Source organism: Macrobrachium rosenbergii, chromosome 56, assembly GCF_040412425.1.
Source record: "Macrobrachium rosenbergii isolate ZJJX-2024 chromosome 56, ASM4041242v1, whole genome shotgun sequence".
NCBI lineage: Eukaryota > Metazoa > Arthropoda > Malacostraca > Decapoda > Palaemonidae > Macrobrachium > Macrobrachium rosenbergii.
The window spans coordinates 7,790,364-7,812,863 of record NC_089796.1 but is presented as its reverse complement, the minus strand read 5'-3'; the positions used below and the strand labels follow the sequence as shown (position 1 = coordinate 7,812,863).

At 36.2% G+C, this 22,500-nt stretch overlaps 1 long non-coding RNA gene across 1 annotated transcript in view; it reads right to left on the bottom strand.

Annotated features, from left to right (window-relative positions):
- LOC136836257 (uncharacterized) overlaps positions 1-22,500 on the bottom strand; it is a 134,267-nt gene that overhangs the window by 97,042 nt on the left and 14,725 nt on the right. The window contains exon 2 of the long non-coding RNA XR_010852354.1: positions 19,330-19,389. This is a non-coding gene — a long non-coding RNA (uncharacterized lncRNA). The remainder of the gene's footprint in view (positions 1-19,329; positions 19,390-22,500) is intronic.

Here is a 22,500-nt window from a genome sequence, read left to right as displayed (position 1 = left end):
TGAAATGGAGTCTTTCTCCCCAACTCATGTCTCTCTCTCTCTCTCTCTCTCTCTCTCTCTCTCTCTCTCTCTCTCTCTCTTTACAAGGGTCTCTTACAAGCAAGGACCTGTGCCAGCATAGGACCAGCTTTAACTCATGACAAAGAACATTCTCTCTCTCTCTCTCTCTCTCTCTCTCTCTCTCTCTCTCTCTCTCTCTCTCTCTCTCTCCCTCAAAAACACTCCAATAATTCCCATGTACGTAATTCATTACAGCAGAGAAGCACTGAGTTTTTAAATGAAGCACTCTGTATCGAGTTCCTCGCAGGGGAATCGAACCCGGTTCCTCTTCGAGTGTTTTAACCACTAGACTACACGCACCAATCGGAAAAGGATACTCGTTTTTCGAATCTGTCTCTACACTATAATATCGCGAAAGACTTGGGTTATAATTATGGACAAAGATCCATAGTATATCTGAAAACACTCAAAGGAAAATATCATAAACCGAGTTAGGAGGCTGTTGACAATAGAACAGAATATTGCATTTTGGCTAAAGGCTAAGCGCTGGGACCTATGAGGTCATTCAGCACTGAAACGGAAATTAACAGGAAATAAATTGTTAGGAGAGGGTGGGAAGTAAGATGGAAGAAAGAATATGAAAGAAGGTACAGTAAAAAGAACGAAAGAGGTTGCAGCTAGGGGACGAAGGCACTGACAGCAGCACCCCCTCTATGGGGGTTCGGAGGCTGTTAGGTTCAGCAAATGTATAACGAGTGTGACAGTAATGCATAAGGGTTAATTATCAATGAAATTGCTCTTTACAAACTGTTGTCATAAGTCATTATCATACTTCGTATATACCGTCTAACTCATTCTAACTCATTCGTTCTATGACCCGTGAAGGCAACATTGTAGAATCGTATTCGGGAATAAATAACTGTTTGTAGGCAAAAAGCTTTGGCACAACAGCAATGGGGAATTAACACGACCACCAAACAATGAACAAACAACGCTTTCTGTGACTCTTCCGTTTCAAAGCTTTCATCGGATTTACCCGGATTACAAATGCACACAGGTCAAACATATGCAGAGCGTGAAAAAGTGTAGCTGTTCTCTAACTCTAGTTGTGTAGCTTACCCCCCAAAAAAAAAGAAATTTGAGGATTTTAAATTGACCTGGAGAGAGAGAGAGAGAGAGAGAGAGAGAGAGAGAGAGAGAGAGAGAGAGAGAGAGAGAGAGAGAGAGAGAGAGAGAGAGTTACAAGGACTGGGATGTCTCAAAGACTTATTAGTCCATCCGAGGAGACATCATGTGCTCACTTATCTGTAGGAGCAGGTTTTACTGCTCATTCACAGTGTTCTTCTAATGATTTTGTCTAGCTTTCTTTTAAACTCTTCCACACTGTTGCTGTTTACAACTTCTGGTGGCAGAGAGAGAGAGAGAGAGAGAGAGAGAGAGAGAGAGAGAGAGAGAGAGAGAGAGAGAGAGAGAATCTAAGGATTTCAAGTTGACCAAGAGAGAGAGAGAGAGAGAGAGGATTAAATGTATGAACAAATTTCCGTTTTAAAACTCTCCTCCTGAAGAATTATTCAGACAATTTCAATTGCTTCGGACATTCTTATATTCTCTTTCCTCTAATTCGCTCGCAACAATTTCCAGAATTCAGTCACCCATCCCTCAAACCCATAACTTATATTCAAACTATATAATGGACAAAAGATCAAATACAATTTCTGACAGATGCATCATAGGAAATGAGAGGAAACAGAGAAGAAAATTTTAGTTGGATAAAGGAGCTTGCGAAGGATCTGCAAGAAGGATCAAGGAGATCCTTCTGTAGGAACCCAACGTCTATCTGGACAAGAGAGGACCAATATCCAAGTAAAAGAAAAAGGCAATCAAGTTTTTCAAAAAGATGAGTAAAGAAGCAGAAGGTATGAAAGACAAGATTATTAGATCTTACAAGTGCCAGAGCGACTTGTAAATAACAAATGATAAACAGAGTAATAATAGTAATAAACAGAGTAAGTATGGATAAGATGTATCTATTTTCACATTAGTATATAAATGCTGAAAAAACTGAAGCATGATAATATCACAGTTGTTAAGTCCTATGAAACATTCAGATGAGAGTCAAGATATACAATTAAGTTAACAATACCACTGAATACCAGATGTCCAGTTAATATTTCTTGATTAGTGATGACACATTTTTGTGAAGAGACTGAGATATATATATATATATATATATATATATATATATATATATATATATATATATATATATATATATATATATATATATATATATATATATATATATATATATTATATATATATGTATCAGTATATATATATATATTATTTATCACCACATAATATAAATATATAATCATATATATGTATATATATATATATATATATATATATATATATATATATATATATATATATATATATATATATATATATATATATATATATATATATATATATATATATATATATACATACATATATAAACACAGAAATAAACACACAGATAAGCAACTTCAACACGGCCGACACCCACCTCGGGGACCTGTCAACAGCAGGGAGTCAAGACCAATCATTTTCTGCAATGTCCTCTCAAAGCCTCCATTGGAAAGAAACCAACTTTTCCGCATCACACAAACGAACGCAAATTCTTCCCTTGGGGGAATCCAGAAGGACAGAAGGGGATTCAGAGGATGTATAAAAAATTTATGACCCGGGAGAAATACCTAATAAAAATTTGGACTTTCGTTTTTCACTCTTACCTGAACAGGAAGTAGGAGGGAGAAAGGAGAAGGAGAAGGAGAAGGGAGAAGGGAGAAGGGAGAAGGGAGAAGGATGCTGTTATGTGAGGATGAGATGTAAAGGGTGAAGGGTTTTGCGAAAATGGTGTATATGTATATATATACATATATATATATATATACATATATATATATGATGTATGTATGTATATATATGTAAATACATGTATCATATATATACACACATATATGTATATATATATATATATATATATATATATATATATATATATATATATATATATATATATATATCTAAAATAAAGAGAAAATGAATTCCTCAAAGAAAATCACAGCATTTTTACAACTGAAAAAGATAAATACAATCTGTCATTGTTATTGCTTGTTATTTCTTTCCTGTTAGGAGAGAGAGAGAGAGAGAGAGAGAGAGAGAGAGAGAGAGAGAGAGAGAGAGAGAGAGAGAGAGAGCGCATGCAACTATTTCAAAACAAAATCCAAAGCTTAATTTTTGACACACACAGTACTCTAAATAAACTGCACCAACTGAAAGAGATCCTACAATCTGTCATTATTATTAATCTTCCGAGCTAGCATTTAAAAATCTGTCTTTGAGAGAGAGAGAGAGAGAGAGAGAGAGAGAGAGAGAGAGAGAGAGAGAGAGAGACCATGCAACTATTTCAAACCAGAATCCTAAGCTTAATTTTTGACACACATTACTCTAGGTAATCTACACCCCAACAGATTCCTCATCACCCAGCACTAATCTTCAGAGCTAGGATTAAAAAAAAACTGGTTTTGCTCCCCATCACCCATATATATCTCATTTTGGAAAAGCCAAGTTTAATTTCCCAAGGACAGCTTGGAGTAAGCCTCGGCCACTTTAATAATGGCTGTGCAAAAAAAAAAAAAAAAAAAAATAGTGCAAAACCATAAAAACACGTCCTTTGAATAAAGAATCAACCGCTTTCACAGATGCAGAGGACTTTCCCATGTTACTCAAACCTTTCCCCTAATCCTGGAGAGTTGATAGCAAATTCAAAGAGGGAAGAGAAACCCGCGGAGATTTAATGACAAATGGCAAAACATGGGGAAAAATAGAAAAGGGAATAAGCACAAGTAAAGAATTTAGGATAAAACTTGTACTACTAAAATCGTAAAATTTAGTCGGGAAATGTTTTCTAACGCACTTATGAACACACACACACACACATACACATATATATACACATATATATATATATATATATATATATATATATATATATATATATATATATATATATATATATATATATATATTATTATTGCTCTCTGTAAACTGTGGAGAAAGACTAGACTGTTAACACCTAAATTGTTTTATTATTTATAAAATTCAGGCTGCCTAGCTAAGCACTGGGCCACTTTCGCCCAATCAGGGCTTAATTAGAGTGGTTGGACAGCAAAGCAAACAGATCCAGAAAACAAATCAGTTGCACTAAGAAGTAACAGTTGGAGAGGTTGGCCAGCAAAACTAAAGGAAGGACGAGGGAGCGAAGCTAAAGTAAAAGACTAAAACGTAGATGCAGCTAGGGCCTGAAGGGACGCTGCAAACGCCCTAAGTAGTGCCTACAGTGCAACCCATGAGGTGCACTGATGGCCTACCTTGCTACGGGGATCAGCATCTAGAATGAAATGCGCAAATAAAAAAATAAAAACAAGAAAAAATGCGCCGAAGTTTCTTCGGCGCAATCGAGTTTTCTGTCCGGTGGTGGCCTCAGCCACAGTCCATAAAACTCTTAGCCGCGGCCCATGAAACTCAGCCACGGTCCGGTAGTGGCCTTTGTTGTTGGTACCTATAGCGCTGCCAAAGTACGATTATGGCTAAATTTAACCTTAAATAAAATAAACACTAGTAAGGAGGCTAGAGGGGGCTGCAATTTGGCATGTTTGATGATTGGAGCTCTGGTGGATGATCAACATACCAATTTACATCCCTCTAGCCTCAGTAGTTTTTAAGACCTGAGGGCGGACGGAAAATGTGCGGACGGACAGACAAAGCCGTCACAATAGTTTTCGTTTACAGAAAAATAAAAAAGGAGCATGATACGAAAAGAAAACAGACTGAAATAAAATGTGTGATAAAGGGAAATATCAGATAAAAGTTTCTACGTATGAATTTTGTAAGCGTTTCTGTATTTAATTTCAACATCAAAATTATTCAAATTAATAATAATATACATGGCACCTCTCTCTCTCTCTCTCTCTCTCTCTCTCTCTCTCTCTCTCTCTCTCTCTCTCTCTCTCCAACTGTCAAAACATTCATCTAGATTATCGCAGCATCTCGAAGGGGACCAAAATCGACATCGCCCCAAATTACTCTTCTCTAAATTCTAGATCGTCTTTGTTGAGATCTTCCAGCAAAAGCTCTAGAATACATTCCTTTTTCTTCACTTCTGGTTCTTATATTACCCTTTATTCCTTAATCTTCATATTATTCTTCTTAGTCTTTTTCTTTGCACCGTCTACATATTTCCCAATTAGTCTTTCTCTAATAATAATAATAATAATAATAATAATAATAATAATAATAATAATAATAATAATAATAATAATAATAATAATCTCTCCTTCAGAAGTCCCCAGCCACGATGAATAGGAACTTAATTCTTTATTATGGGATCGAAAACTGGCTGGAACCAAACTTACAATCCGGAGCAATATTATTATTATTATTATTATTATTATTATTATTATTATTATTATTATTATTATTATTATTCAGTAGATGAAACCTATTCATATGGAACAAGCCCAAAGGGCCATTGACTTGAAATTCAAGCTTCCAAAGAATATTAAGGTGTTCATTAGGAAGAAGTAAGAGGAGGTAAAGGGAATACATAAAGAAGAGATCCCACTTATTAAAAAAGAAAACATAAATGAATAAATTAATATACATAAAAGATAAAATACAAGGAGAATATTAAAATTGCATCTTCGCTTGAAGCTCTGAGGTTCCAACTGCACGAAATCCCCTGGGAGGCTGTTCCACAGTCTAACGGTGTCAGGAATAAAGCAATAAGGGAACTTCAAAACCCTTCTTCCCTTTCCCAGCTAATTATCAATTAAAAAAATAGACAAGCCTGTGTGCAAATAAGTTACTACTGTAATAAATGGTCGTACAGTAAATGTAAAACAAGATCAAATAATGGACTGATCAAACTAAAACTATGTAAATTCTGAAGGATCTTAAAAATCATAGCAGATAATTCGATTATTAGACGCAAAAGAATCTATTTAAATTAATTTCATAGTCACTGTTTGATGCCAAGTGGTACTTTGCATGGTGGGGGGGTGGTCAGAGCAAGCGCAGAGGCTGTATCTCAAAGGGCAAAAATTACCCCTTAATTAAGAAGACCCGGTCTAGCTTATCGTGATATCAATTAAACCATAATTATTAAATCCTTAATTCTCATTCTCATGTACAAAAGAATATGTTCATTCCGAACACCATGCAATAAAAAAATATATCTGTATAAAGTGAAAGCCTTCGTGTATCAAGATGAGCCTGCATCGAGCAAATAAAATGGAAAAACTAAGAGAGAGAGAGAGAGAGAGAGAGAGAGAGAGAGAGAGAGAGAGAGAGAGAGAGAGAGAGAGAGAGAGAGAGAGAGTGTAAATTCCAAAGATCATTAAATCCAGAAGAGTGTTCGAAACTCTTTGGATAATTCAAGTCTATGGACCCTGAGGGCTTGCTCCATGTGAATAGGGTTCATCTTCTGAATAATAATAATAATAATAATAATAATAATCTGGTCCGAAATGAAAGTTTTCCAAGAATATGAGTTTTTATGTGTAATACCCCATAACAATAAGATTACAAAATATAGACTTCATATTAAGCGAAAGTAGAAGAAACAAAGGCATAATTACTTTTCCAGATTGTGCAAAAGTAAGACTAGAATAGTATTCCCTAAACCTTCTCAAATGTGAGAGAAAACGGGTGGGAAAGAAAACGGGTGTGACCGCTTACAACGACTGCATTCTGGCTGCCGCTTTCAAAAACTTAATTTTTGTTCCGATCAAAACCCACATATTTGGGTTCTGTTCATGCAAACTTTCCGGCTAAACGAGTCTTCTAGGCTCACGATTTGGTCAGCTGCTCTTTATTCGTCCCGGAAAAGCAACAAATTCGAGTGATGTCCCACTGCGAGTTTTGTGAAATTGTTAAAGTTTCTTCACATTCCTGTTGCTAACGAATAATGCCGGGTTTTGTAAAGTTAAACGGACACAAGAGTTTTATTCTGAAAAGTTAAGTGACGTTAGTTTCTGCCGACAGAAAAGCATTACCACACACACACATATATATATATATATATATATATATATATATATATATATATATATATATATATATATATATATATATATATATATATACAGTACATGTATGTGTGTATAACTGAATCATGAAGATATGGAACGTGATGAATATATAAAAGGCAAATGCCACGAAGGAAAAAAAGTGAAACAACGGTGGTTGCTAGGCCTTTTGACTACAATGATCCTTTACCAGCATACCACTGTAGTCGAAAGGCCTAGCAACCACTCCGTTGTTTCACTTTTTTCCTTCGTGGCATTTCCCTTTATATATATATATATATATATATATATATATATATATATATATATATATATATATATATATATATATATATATATATAGACACCCATATATAGGACAGCCTTATATACCCAAAATATATATACTCCAGTTGATAGTCAATGTACCCCGGTTGACAACCAACAATATGTACCTTCTGGGAAGTCGATTGTGGAGGGTCACATGCAAGGTTATGTTGGCTGACGAGAGCCACTGTATACTGATGTTGTAAAAGGTAACCAGTTGGTTCTTAGCCACGTAAAAATGATGATCCTTCAGGTAAAGTTTGTTAACCAGCTTTAGGAGCTTGAAGTTGTCAAAGCAATATTAGAAGGATTACAACAGACATGTTTCTTTGGTAAACCTGAATTGAATATAAGACTTTAGGCCAAAGGCCAGGCACTGGGACCTATGAGGTCATCCAGCGCTGGAAAGGAAAATGAAAGGAGGTAGGTCTGAAAGGTGTAACAGGAGGAAAACCTCGCAGCTGCACTATGAAATATTTGTTAAGAGAGGGTGGTTAGTGAGGTGGAAGAAAGATAATATGAATGAAGGTACAGTAAAAGGAATGAAAGGGTTGCAGCTAGGGGTCGAAGGGACGCTGCAAAAAAACCTTTAGTAATGCCTACAGTGCGCCCCTTGAGGTGCACTGGCGGCACTAACCCCCTATGGGACTTTGGTAAACCTGAGCAAGAGGCTCTTTCCAGGGGAGGGCCAAGTGCAGGATACAGAAAATAAGTGACAAAAATAGCAAAGAAGTGGAGCCACTTTCTCGAAAAATTCCTCACGGATCCCCGCAATAGAACGTCCCATGCCAGAAGCCTGTCTTTAAGGATGCAAAACCCTACGGATCTCAAGTACAGAGTTAAAGTAGGGTACACTCAGGAGCAACAGAATCGATGAGCTAAGAGCCGATTAAAGAATAAGAGTCAAAGATGCCTTTGCACTAAAAAAAAAAAAAAAAAAAAAATGCGGCAAACTTTCTTTGGCGCAATTGAGTTTTCTGTACAGCCGCTACAGCGTATAATCAAGGCCACCGAAAACAGATCTATCTTTCGATGGTCTCGGTATAATGCTGTGTGAGCCGCGGCCCATGAAACTTTAACCACGGCCCGGTGGTGGCCTATCCTATATTGTTGCCAGAAGCAAGATCATGGCTAATTTAACCTTAAATAAAATAACAATTACTGAGGCTAGAGGGCTGCAATTTGGTATTTTTTGATGATTGGAGGTTGGATGATCAACATACCAATTTGCAGCCCTCGAGCCCTAGTAGTTTTAAGATCTGAGGGCGGACAGAAAAAGTGCAGACAGAAAAAAGTGCGGACGGACAGACAAAGCCGGCACAATAGCTTTCTTTTACAGAAAACTAACAGATTATAGGCCCATCAGAATGGAATATGCTACATATCACGACTGTAATAATAATAATAATAATAATAATAATAATAATAATAAATAAATAAATAAATAAAAAGTAGGTAAAACCTGCTAATCAACTAAATCAATAGAAATTAAGGAAATTAGCCAGTGCAAAGAAAGTAAATACTGAAAGTCTGCACACAATCTAGAGACTGTTGCGGATGACTGAACTAAAAGTATTTTGTGCGCCTCTGTCCTGCAGAGGAGAAATACTGCTCCTCGGTTCTGTTCAGCGAGAAACATTACTCCACGCCCCATTTGATCCAGGCCTCATTTCCTCCAGTCCACCGATAATTTATGCTTTCTTAGAAATTTACTGTTAACAGCAACAGCTGAACAACTTTCAGACAAAGTCATGCAGTCATGTAACTTCGGACAAAATGGGAAAGAATGCAATGTTCCTCTTGATAAAAAGACGGTCGTTGCCACGGTCGAATGTTCTTGGGGATCAAACACGTTTTATGAAAATTACCCTGCATGCATACCATGATATACATACATGTGTATCATGGCATTGTCAGTTTATACATGCTTCCTATTCGGTGGACACTTTGTAGGCAAGTACTGAGACTTCATTCATATCCTTTAAAAATGTATGTGAATAATAATAATAATAATAATAATAATAATAATAATAATAATAATAATAATAATTAGTCAATAAATCATTAGAGAATTGTGTAACCTTATATTTTTTGTGGTACAACGATACTCTGAAGGCAACAAACTTAGTGTTTGGACTTAAAATCCTCCAGCTTGTCATCACCGGCCTCTACATAAGTATGTAGAACGAAAGTAGTCTTGGTCCGAGAAACGGAACGGTATGTAACGTCCCTCTAGACGGGACTTCACGTCTCGACCTTCCCTTACATTGTCGTTTTTATGGGCTCCTTTTATTAGATGGAATTCTTTTTTAACAGAAAATATTTCACAGTCATATGTATGTATGTATGTGTGTGTATATATATATATGTATATATATATATATATATATATATATATATATATATATATATATATATATATATATATATATATATATATATATATATATATATATATATATATATACACACACACACTGTATAAATATATACATATCACCACTCCTGAGAAACCATTACCCCCGCCTTCTTTTGTGTTGACCAGTTATTTCCTGGTAAGACAAATCTTCAAGGTAAATATTATCAGGGCAAATATGAACTATCCCGAACCAGACCTCGCCGAGTTTACCTCGTTCATTCCACATAAAACCCGAGTAGCTGGGCGCCAAAAACTGAGGGCCATTCGTGATTTCGAAGAGAGAGAGAGAGAGAGAGAGAGAGAGAGAGAGAGAGAGAGAGAGAGAGAGAGAGAGAGAGAGAGAGAGAGAGAGAGGTTTGTTACGAAAATTCTCGGTGTTGCGTTACTGACGTAGCTTTCAAGTTTACAAAATTCTAAATATTGTCTAAATATGCAGTTTTTATTAGTTTTCTGTAAAAGAAAACTATTGTGCCGGCTTTGTCTGTCCGTCCGCACGTTTTCTGTCCGCCCTCAGATCTTAAAAACTAATGAGGCTAGAGGGCTGTAAATTGGTACGTTGATTATCCACCCTCCAATCTCAAATATACCAAATTGCAGCCATCGAGCCTCAGTAGTTTTTATTTTATTTAAGGTTAAAGTTAGCCATGATCGTGCTTCTGGCAACGATATAGGCCAGGCCACCACCGGGCCGTGGTTAAAGTTTCGTGGGCCGCGGCTTATACAGTATTATACCGAGACCACCGAAAGATAGATCTATTTCCGGTGGCCTTGACTATACGCTGTAGCGGCTGTACAGAAAATTCGATTGCGCTGAAGAAACTTCGGCGCATTTTTTACTTTTTTAAATTGAACTGAAACCCAATGTTGTTCATATCAGACTCCTCAGGTCTGTTGCAAGTTTCGAAGCATCGGTTTTGGTTGCTAGCCTTCTGCCAATACCTGACAGGTCCAGATGTAAATACCAGAGACCAAATGTTGCTTATACTCATTTACCGATAAACCAGCGGTCTGATAAATATGTAACTCAAATAACTGCCTCCGTATTTCCTTTCAGAGTCGACAGGGGAATTCTGTACCCTGTTATCGGAGAGAAGAGAGAGAGAGAGAGAGAGAGAACTCCCTTTTCACGTAATGATAAGACTGTAATTAATACGAGATTACTGAGAGAGAGAGAGAGAGAGATAAGACTGTAATGAATCATCCCTTTTCATGTAATTATAAGACTGTAATTAATACGAGAGAGAGAGAGAGAGAACTCCTTTTTCACGTAATTAAAACACCGTAATTAACACGATGTCACTGGGAAAGAAGGTCGTCTGTTGAAAAGAAGCGAAGGGATGTCATCGGAGAAAAACGAACTTTAATTAACTCAATAGTTTGGTCTTTCAATTTACAATTAAAGGTCGAGATTTACACGTTTTAAATTTAAAAATAAAGTTTCATTACTCATTTTTAGTTTTCTGTAAAAGAAAACTATTGTGCAGGCTTTGTCTGTCCGTCCGCACTTTTTTCTGTCCGCCCTCAGATCTTAAAAACTACTGCGGCTGAAGGGCTGCAAATTGGTATGTTGATCATCCACCCTCCAATCATCAAACGTACAAAATTGCAGCCCTCTAGCCTCCTCAGTAGTTTTTATTTTTTTTAGGTTAAAGTTAGCCATAATCGTATCTCTGGCAGGGCTGTAAGTACCAACAACATAGGTCACCAACGGACCGTGGCTGAGTTTCGTGGGCCGCGACTAAGAGTTTGTTTTATGGGCCGTGGCTGTGGCCACAACCGGACAGAAAACTCGATTGGGCCGAAGAAACTTCGGCGCATTTTCTACTTGTTATATGTCTTTTATCACACATTTCAACTTACGATGGAAATTTCATTTATAAAAAGAAAATGTCTTTGTTCCGAGTAATCGTTTTAAATGTGCTGAATATCAAACCTTTCAACACAATGTTAGTTTTAATCTCTTTTAGAATGTCAATTCCATTCCCACTGGACAGGCTGAGACTGGAATGGAATGGAACGGAATATGGAGTTTAGGCCAAGGGCCAAGCACTGGGACCTATGAGGTCATTCAGAGCTGGAAAGGCTACTGTGAGTAGGTATTCGCAAGGAGTAACAGGAGGAAATCCTCCCAGTTGCACTATGAAACAATTATTAGGAGAGGGTGGATAGCAAGATGAAAGAAAGATAATATGAATGAAGGTACAGTAAAAGGAGTGAAAGGGGTTGCAAGCTAGGGGCCGAAGGGACGCTGCAAAGAACCTTTAGTAATGCCTACAGTGCACCCAGTCAGGTGTACTGACGGCACTACCCGCCCAACCCCGCACCCCCTAAGGGGAGATAGGGTGATTCCACATTAATCATCAAGTTTTATATTTTCATATACTAACTTGTTTTGTTGTGTTTGTCTTTTGATAATTTTTGCGTTATACTATATTTTTCTTGCATTTGCTTTGTTTTCTTAAACATTTATGGGTATTCAGAAAATACAATAAAACAAGCTTTATACTAAGATATCCCTCTCTCTCTCTCTCTCTCTCTCTCACTCAGAAGAATAGAATAACAAAATATTTATTCTAACGAACTCTCTCTCTCTCTCTCTCTCTCTCTCTCTCTCTCTCTCTCTCTCTCGGCGACTCTCTCTCTCTCTCACTCTCTCTCACTCTCTTCATCTGAGTCCGCGCGGAATCCAGTGACATCTGAGAATAACAAAATATATATACTAAGAACATCTCTCTCTCTCTCTCTCTCTCTCTCTCTCAACCTCTCTCTCTCTCAACGAGTCTCTAAATGGAGCGATCTCTCTCAGAAAACAAGACGTTTTGGAAGAGAAAGCAAGAATCAAAGAGGCAGGAATTAAATTCATAACGACAATGTTGAGTAAGTATACTGTATTTATAAGACAAAGACAAAAGCGAATATTGAGAGAGATAACGTCCATGAAAACAAGAAGTTAGGAAAGAGAAAGTACGAATTACATTCATAAACGAAAATCGTAAATACATTAATAAAACAAAAACAAATGCGCACATATAGAAATCTATAATTTTTGCCCACGTATATGTAGAAATTAACATTTTTATTTGTACAACCGGATGTCAAAACGATAAATAGAACATTAACATTATCAACAAGATCGATGGTTGCACAATATCTTAAAATACAACTCATAATTACATCCTCATTTTCCAAAGGAAATCAAAATACCTTTATATACACCAAATATGATATTTATGAGGCTCAAGTGTTATGAAAAATTAATTAAATTACTATAAAGTATATGTCCAAACGAAGCAGCAAAATCACGTAAAAATTACGTTCAAATGCCAAGTCAACCCGGAGAGAGAGAGAGAAGAGAGAGAAGAGAGAGAGAGAAATGAGAGAGAGAGGCTCAAAAACAAGACAAACTACTAAACGAAGCAGCAAAATCAAAGAAAAAAATTAAATCCAAAACGCAAATGGTGAAGTAAGTATATCATAAGAGAAAGAGAGAGAGAGAGAGAGAGAGAGAGAGAGTCCCAAGGGATAGCAGCAATGATAAATGAGACGAAGAAATGATGAGATAAACTTCCCATTTCTCTTGAATCCCGTCAACTGCCGTACCCTCATCCAAGAGCTAAATAAAATTGGAAAAGGGAGGAAATAAACAATAATAAAAATGAGTACAAGAAAAATATAGGTTTGGGATGTAACATGTTTTATTTGTTAGGAGGGGGTTTGTGTGTGGGAGGGTAACAAGGTGGGGGGTTAGAATTCGACCGAATTGCCGGGTCAGGGGGTTCTTGTGGTGTCACTCTCTCGGACTCAGTCCTCCCTCAGAATCTCTATCTGTGTCTTTGGGCGAGTTATTTATATCTCTGAGTATCCTTTAGGCAGGGGATCTCTCTCTCTCTCTCTCTCTCTCTCTCTCTCTCTCTCTCTCTCTCTCTCTTCTCTTTGTTAAACACAACACTGCCCTAAAATGGAAGACTGCAGGATATGCAAAAATACAAAACTGAGAAAAATGGTAGATACTCCCTTGCCTTGCTACTGATTTTGCAGATACTGCAAATGGGACCCCCTAAATACTCGTGGAAAGCACTGAAGAATCATTCTGAAACTGCAGTAACTTGTGCATTAGTGTTTCACGAGCCCAGTAGGTGGCATATCTCAATTTCGAAAATTTTGCAGATACTGCAGTTTTCAAAAAAGAATGGTGGTTCAAATCTCTCCTTCTCCGGAAGAGAGACCTAAAGAAGAGAGAGAGGTCTTTGAGAAACTCAGAGACTTCCGCGAGAGCAGACGATACTACATGTTCTTTGTAGTCACAGCACGACTTTCCTGTTACTAGTTTGATCCTTCCCCTCTAGACATCCGATACAACCTCTCGCTCTTCAATGATAAATGTTTCAGACCCAGAAAGGATGAGATAAACTTCCTGTTACTAGTTTGATCCTTCCCTTTAAACTCCTCAACCACTTGGCTGTAACATCTCCATCCAAGAGCCTTAACAAAATTTTCACCTTTCATTTTGAAAAAGGAAAATAAAATGAAGATAAAGAACTTGAGATGGTTCACTGGTGGAACTAAATGTTTGATAAAACTCGAATAAGTTGGGAAATTGAATTTAGAGTGTAGGGAGGGGGTAGCACTGGGACCTAATATGGGGGTCATTCAGCGCTGGAACGAACTGCCTTAGTAAGGATGATCTTGAAAGTGTCACTCCCCACCCCAGGAAAACTCAACAGTCCTTTCCGCACTCAGGATCAGTGTCTTGTTAGGAGAGGGCTTAATATCTCTGAGACAAGATCATTTATATTCCACAGCACTCCAAAAGAATTTTATTTAAATCTTTAATGAGGGAGGGTTGAAATGATTACGAGGAATCTGAAATCATTTCTACTCTCTCTCTCTCTTAGGGACTAATCTACTGTTCACCCTCGAGAGAGGTGAGAGAGAGAGAGAGAGCTTGAAGGTCTTCCTGTTTCCTGTTATAACCCAAATGCACTGAAAATTTCTGAATAACGACTGAAAATCTAAAAAAAAATTGATACAGCAAAAAATGAGAAAAATGGATAGATACTCCTTGAAATATACTACTAATTTTGCAGATACTGCAAATGGGACCCCTAAATACTCACAAGGGATAAAAGCATCAATAGGAATTTTATTCAGAAAGCTAAGGGATTAACTTGTTGTAAATTTTCTAGTGAATAATGATGAAAGTAGTGAATTGTTATAGATTACGTGAAAGTTGATGCATACAAGATGCTCACTGCAGTTTGACTGTCCTTTTAACAGCAACTGTCAAAGAAAGTTCAAAACTTTGTCCCTTCTGAAAAATATATGCTTACTTTCTTCTTTTTCCTTAGACACACTCTCATATAAATAATAAATTTTAAAAAATACTACATGCTCACTTTCTTTTTTTTTCTTCACACAAACTTTTGTATAAATAATAGATAGATGAACTTTAAGTAAGACACAGTCGAAGCATCGTTCTTATTGTTTATTTATGACGCTCTGTCCGGTGACATTATCAAAACTGAAAACAGTATCAGACAAGAAATGATAATGACAAAGAAACTTGAGATATACGAAAAACCTTGAAAGTTAAATAAAAATGAAAACAGGAAAACATTTTCATTTACATGTAAGGCAATCAGCCTGCTTCAATTTAATATGGATTTCTTCTTAAATTCTAAGTTTCTGTTCAATCCGCAATTTTACAAGAATGTTAACATTCTGTCTATTTACCATTACTTCACATTTGTTTACATGTTTACAATAGCTGTCCCTACTCTCGATAAATTTCCAACTGCATTATCATATTCATATAAAACAAGTTAAAAATGCGCCGAAGTTTCTTCAGCGCAATCGAGTTTTCTGTACAGCCGCAACAGCGTATAATCAAGGCCACCGAAAACAGATCTATCTTTCGGTGGTCTCGGTATAATAATGTATGAGCCGCGGCCCATGAAACTTTAACCACGGCCCGGTGGTGGCCTATCCATATGTTGCCAGAAACACGATTTTGGCTAACTTTAACCTTAAATAAAATAAAAAACTACTGAGGCTAGAGGGATGCAATTTGGTATGTTTGATGACTGGAGGGCAGATGATCAACATACATAATTTGCAGCCCTCTAGCCTCAGTGGTCTTGTAAGATCTGAGGGCAGACAGAAAAAGTGCGGACGGACAGACAAAGCCGGCACAATAGTTTTCTTTTACAGAAAACTAAAAATCAGTAATAATTTTGACTGTTTCGAGATATGTGCGGAAAAAGAGATTCTACTTGAAATCTGTCCTCGATTTTGTCACAAAATATAAACAAAGTCTTTGAATATTTATCAATACATTAATAATTATAACACATCCAAGAATTTTTATTCAAATCATAGGCAAAAGATTGTGTACCCACTTTTACAGCCCAATACTTCATCTCTTTCAGGAACAACCCATTATAAACAGAAGCTGAATCGGGAGGAAGCTTTCAGAAAAGACAATGAATGCATCCTGAAGTGCTACTGGAAGCGGAAGAAGTTTTTGAAGAGACAAGACACTTCAGAAGGGAAGTTCAAACTTCGAGACAAGTTTGAAGGAGAATAAGAACCGTTCGAGAGGTCCACCACAAGCCCCTTGGGAGGGGAGACAATCTGTCTGGGAGGCGGCTCTTCAAATACTTTAAGTTCATCTCTTTATTATTCATACAAACGTTTGTTTGAAGAAAAAGAAAGAAAGTGAACATTATTTTAAGTTTGTGTGAAGAAAAAGAAAGAAAGTGAGCATGTATTATTTTTCAAAATTTATTGTTTATGTGAAAGTGTGTCCAAAGAAAAAAGCAAGAATGTAAGCATATATTTTTCTGGAATATGAAAATACACATCATTCGGGAGCACTGCCCCCTTCAAATTCTTCTTAGGCCTTTGATAAGGGAAACCCAGAAAACGTCATTTTATGCGACGGAGCTCATTTCGTTCCGAGAGGCTCTGAAGGACACATTTTCAAAAATTAAAATAATTTCTTTATAAATGTCATTTCTGCCGTAAGAAGACGGAGCACATATGACGGTTTTACTGAATAAGGGATATAAAAGATATAAAAGTTCTTAACAAACGTCACTTTAGTCCACGAAAGATGGAACAGGAAGACTTTTCTTGCAAGAAAAAATGATCCTAATTATTACAAACTTTCTTCAACAACTAAGAAAAATACAACTAATTAAGTTGTGATAGGACTGGGGGTTTTCAGGATTTTTTTTCCCGAGGATTAGGCTCATTTGACAAATATTCCTTTTAAGGTTATTGCTTGTTTTTGTTCCATAAAACAACAACACTTTCTCCATATACTATCTCTATTCTTTTGTGTTTTTTTTTTTTTGCCGTCTGATCAGCGAAGTTGAGCAATCTTTGGTTCGGTCAGATATAAATATATATACGAATAATATACACACTCACACATACATACATACATATATATATACATACATATATGCATATGCATATATATATATATATATATATATATATATATATATATATATATATATATATATATATATATATATATATATATATATATATATATATATATATGTATACATACACACACACGTGTGTGCGTCTGTGTTTGATGACTATATCCAAATGACAAAATTTATAAATAAATATAAAATAATTTCCTAAGCATCGTCTTTCTTCGATGTTCAATTTTTATTCCCAAATTTCTGAAATATCTTACACAAACAAGTGATGAGATTTTCGTGTTATTTTGGCAAGCCAATGGGAATTTAGCTTAGACGAATTCTTGAAAAACAAAACAATAGTTATGTGGAAGCACAGCTTGATTGCTTTCTCTCTCTCTCTCTCTCTCTCTCTCTCTCTCTCTCTCTCTCTCTCTCTCTCTCTCTCTCTCTCTCTTCTCTGCAAGATCGAGAATAAACAGAAATTTATTTTTCAAGAATAAAAATATTCCTTTATTTAATTTGTACTAAATATAAATTCACCGGCGTTTGTGACAATTATCATGAATACAATAAATTTATAGTTATCATTAACTCCAACGATCACCAAGTAACAGACATAATTTATACAGTTATACTTAAAAGTTTGGGGTTAACAATTGAACCAAATAACAGACATAATTTATTCAACATATACTCCAGAACAATCACCAAATAAGAGTTACATAAAACCAAATTATACATTGTTATACTCAACGCCAACAATCACCAAATAACAGACATAATTTATACAGTTATTAAACTTAAAAAACCGCCAAAAAAAAAAAAAAATAAAAAATTATTTGACATTTTTTTAACAGTTGCACCACATATGAATGACCAACAATGTCACTTTCACTTGATAGTAACAGGGGACTCATAAGGTTGAAATTGTCTATACTTTCTACTTTTCCAGGAGGGGGTAAGAATTCACCGGGCACGGTTTTTCAACGTTTAATCAACAAAACCAAATAACAGACATAAATGATGATAATATTCACTGATAAACTCTCTCTCTTTTTATGCAAGATCGAAATAAACAGGTTTTTATTTTTCAAGAATAAAAATATTCCGTTAATTTGTAACACTCTAAATAAATTTATAGTAAATTACTCCAACAATCTCTAATAACATCTATACAGATCCTTCCCAAAATCAGCTGAAATGAATGAGTGTCCAAACCCTGATGTGTGAGCTGATTAGAGAAAGGTTTTCTGTCTACACATTACTTCTGATATATTAGACCAACAGTGAACAGAATGCTTGAAATATGGAGGTTTAGCTCTCTCTCTCTCTCTCTCTCTCTCTCTCTCTCTCTCTCTCTCTCTCTCTCTCTCTCTCTCTCTAGGTTTTCTTTCTATACATTACTTCTGATATATTAATTTGACCAACAGTGAACAGAATGTATGAAAAATGGAGGTTTATCTCTCTCTCTCTCTCTCTCTCTCTCTCTCTCTCTCTCTCTCTCTCTCTCTCTCTCTCTCTCTCTCTCTCATATATTTGAGCCAACAATACTTTTCCAAATACATAAACCTAGAACAATGAACCTTTGTAGCGTGTATACAAACATGCTGAATTTACACACGCCCACATACAATCTTTCAGTCATTTATATTTATAACAGGAGATTCCGGAAAACTTGATCATTTTGTGTATGAACATACGATTCTATATACGTTTTTATATACGTATCAACCTACGATATAACTATGTACGCCCACGTATTAAAATGATACGAATTTGCAAAAAAACCGTCAAGCTGATTTTATCATCAATGCTGACATTCTTATTTTGTATATTAACTCATCGCGGTGTGATTTTCGTATAAAAGAAAGAAAACATAGGATAATTTGTCAGCCATAATAATAATAATAAGCATTTTAGGGAACAATAACAACAATTACAAGAAAAAATTTAAACCCTATTGCATAATATCTGCAAATGCAACTAGACCAATAACTAGCCGGAATACCATTACTCTACTTACAGAGCTTGCCTTTAAGCGCCTGTCAGCTGTGGGCGTCCTGGTTTGGGCGGATGTGGGCGTCTGTAAGACAAAGAAGACCTCATGTATAAACCTTTCATACTGCTAATCAACATAAATAGCAAAAAATATCAAGCAAGGTTTTATTTGCCCTTAGAAATCAGTAATTCTGATTTTCAACCACATTTACGCTTATACATATACATACATACATATATATACGTATAACATATATATTATATATACATACATATATTTATAATATATATATACACATATATATATACATATATTTATATAATCATACATAAAACGTTTTTAATATAATAATTTATAACTTTGCTGACAGACAATTATCATTAACTGGTCCTAAATTACTGGTAAAAATATTCTCTCTCTCTCTCTCTCTCTCTCTCTCTCTCTCTCTCTCTCTCTCTCTCTCTCTCTCTCTCTCATTAACAGCTCCCGATATTCCCAAAGCACTTTCGAGATAAAACCTTAGCATAATGATCATGCCGTTAATCCGATTTTTCCTGAAAATGAGAGAGAGAGAGAGAGAGAGAGAGAGAGAGAGAGAGAGAGAGAGAGAGAGAGAGAGAGAGAGAGAGAGAGCGGAATTCAAGATGGTGTTACTATGCTTATCTCTGCAAAGTTTTATACTCGTAAGGCCTTTAATATTAATCTTTGTAATTCTTTAAGATAATAACCAATGTTAAAACACCTGAAAATGAAAAATAACAGGAAAATGAAAGGAAATATAAAAAGCTGCAAATAAAGACGAGTAGAAAACAAACATAAAACAATTCAGTAGCATGACTTCCCCGTATGGCGGTAGTGCCGCCAGTGCACCTCATGCGGTGCACTGTAGGCATTGCTTAAGGTTCTTTGCAGCGTGCCTTCGGCCCCTAGCTGCAACCCCTTTCATTCATTTTACTGAACCTCATTTCAAATTCTCTTTCTTCCATCTTACTTTCCACTCTCGCTGAACGATCTCATAGGTCCCTTTCAAACCTTTTACTGTCTTTGGCAGCGCTGAAATTATATATTCAATTTAGTTCAGTAGCATAACTTTCATGAAATTGTTAAAGAGACAAATTACACTTGATAAAAATGATATTTTAAATCTAGTTACATGATATATGAAATGATTCAAAGGAGCACAATACCTTGAAAATAAAAGCTACGTGGAAACTGAATTTCCATTAGAAAATAATAAATTTCGATTAGAAAATAATTAATTTCCATCAGAAAATAATAAATTTCCATTAGAAAATGATAAATTTCCACTAGAAAATCATACATTTCCATTAGAAAGTAATAAATTTCCATTAGAAAATAATACACTTCCATTAGAAAATAACAAATTTCCATTAGAAAATAATGAACGACATTTTCCTCCCAAGACTTTCTGGCTGATCTTGCCGTCACATTTTCGGGCGAGGTGAAATTTCTCGCCTCAGTCTCGAAATGTGGGACCAAAATTACGGGGAAGGCGAAGAGGCAGCAAAATGGGATTTGACAAAGCACATTATGACGCTGTAAGGAGATTAGGAATCCCTGTTAAGGGTGAGAATTTTAGAGTACTATCTTCTCTCTCTCTCTCTCAACGGAGACGTAATTATCTATCCACTTTATATAGAAATTTGGATTAAAAAAAACGCCTTTCGTGCATATCAGCTCATTACTGACAATACTAAGCACAAAATATTGCTGTCAATTCTTATGACATGAGAGACCCCGTCGTGTCAAATCCTAGCGAGTTCGTAGGGTAAAATCCTCGCGACCTAATCGTAAGTAATCTTGGCTCATTCGTCGTGTCAAATCCTAGCGAGCTCGTAGGGTAAAATCCTCGCAACCTTGTCGTAAGTAACCGTGACTCATTCGTCGTGTCAAATCCTAGCTAGTTCGTAGGGTAAAATCCTCCAGACCTAGTCGTAAGAAATCGTGGCTCACTCGTCGTGTCAAATCCTGGCGACTATCGTTGGGTCAAATCCCTGCGACTTAGTCGTAAGTAATCGTAGCTCATTCGTCGACTCAAATCCTAGCTAGTTCGCAAGGTTAAATCCTCCCGACCTAGTCGTAAGAAATCGAGGAGAGTTTGTTGTGTCAAATCCTAGCGAGTTCGTAATGTAAAGTCCTCGCGACCTCGTCGTAAGAAATCGCGGATCATTCGTCGTGTCAAATCCTAGCGAGCTCGTAGGGTAAAATCCCGGCGACCTCGTCGTGAGTAATCGTGGCAAGTTCGCGGTGCCAAATCCCAGCGAGTTCGCGATCGCGAAAAAAAACGCAACGAAATCGCCGACCGGAAGCTACAACGAAGTATATTTTGGAAATCAATACTGCTCACAGGAGGACCAGTTAAAAGCCAAGGATTAATTCTCCAGCTCCCAATAATCAATTCTTTTTCTCCTTGACATTTCAGAACAATGACGTTGGCAGTTACAAGAGTCTTTGTATGTCACAAAAATTAAAAAGCTTTACAGTATTTAAAAAGCAATACTGTCAATGGGAGTCTTATATAATGCAATCTTAACACCGCCATTCACGAGAATATCTGAGAAATATTATTCCCTTATTTCCTTCTAGTTCTCCCTTCGGGATCATCCCTCGTGGTGGCCAAAGATGAACTTCGGATACATGAATAAAACTGTAAAAAACTTGCAGATATAAAAACGTCGATTAACTACTATAAATCAATACGAAGTAAAATTTATACAAAAACTGACAAAATAATAAGCCGCTTGTACCAAGTTCCCATTTCCACATTCACAAATCATTTTGGAAAATTTAGACAGTCCTTGACACTCCTTTTCATACGTAGTTGCTAGCTGACCTTAATACGTTCTTGTAAAATACACAAGATTTAGAGACTAGAGTTAGCCAGTTCAGGGCCAGGCTACTAGAAGAGGCGCACCTCTCGTGTGGTTGATCATAAACGTGTGGAGATTTTGCGAGTGAGTGAGTGAGTGAAGGGATTTCTTGAAGTAGTGAAATTTCTTGCATATCAGAAAGGTTATTTGCTTTAAAATATTATCTATTTCTCGTGTTATTTACGACTACTGACATAACTACGGATTTGCTGTGAGCTACCAAAGGAAAAGCGCAGGTATCATGAAATGGCATTCTCTCCCCCTCTCTCTCATATATATATATATATATATGTGTGTATATATA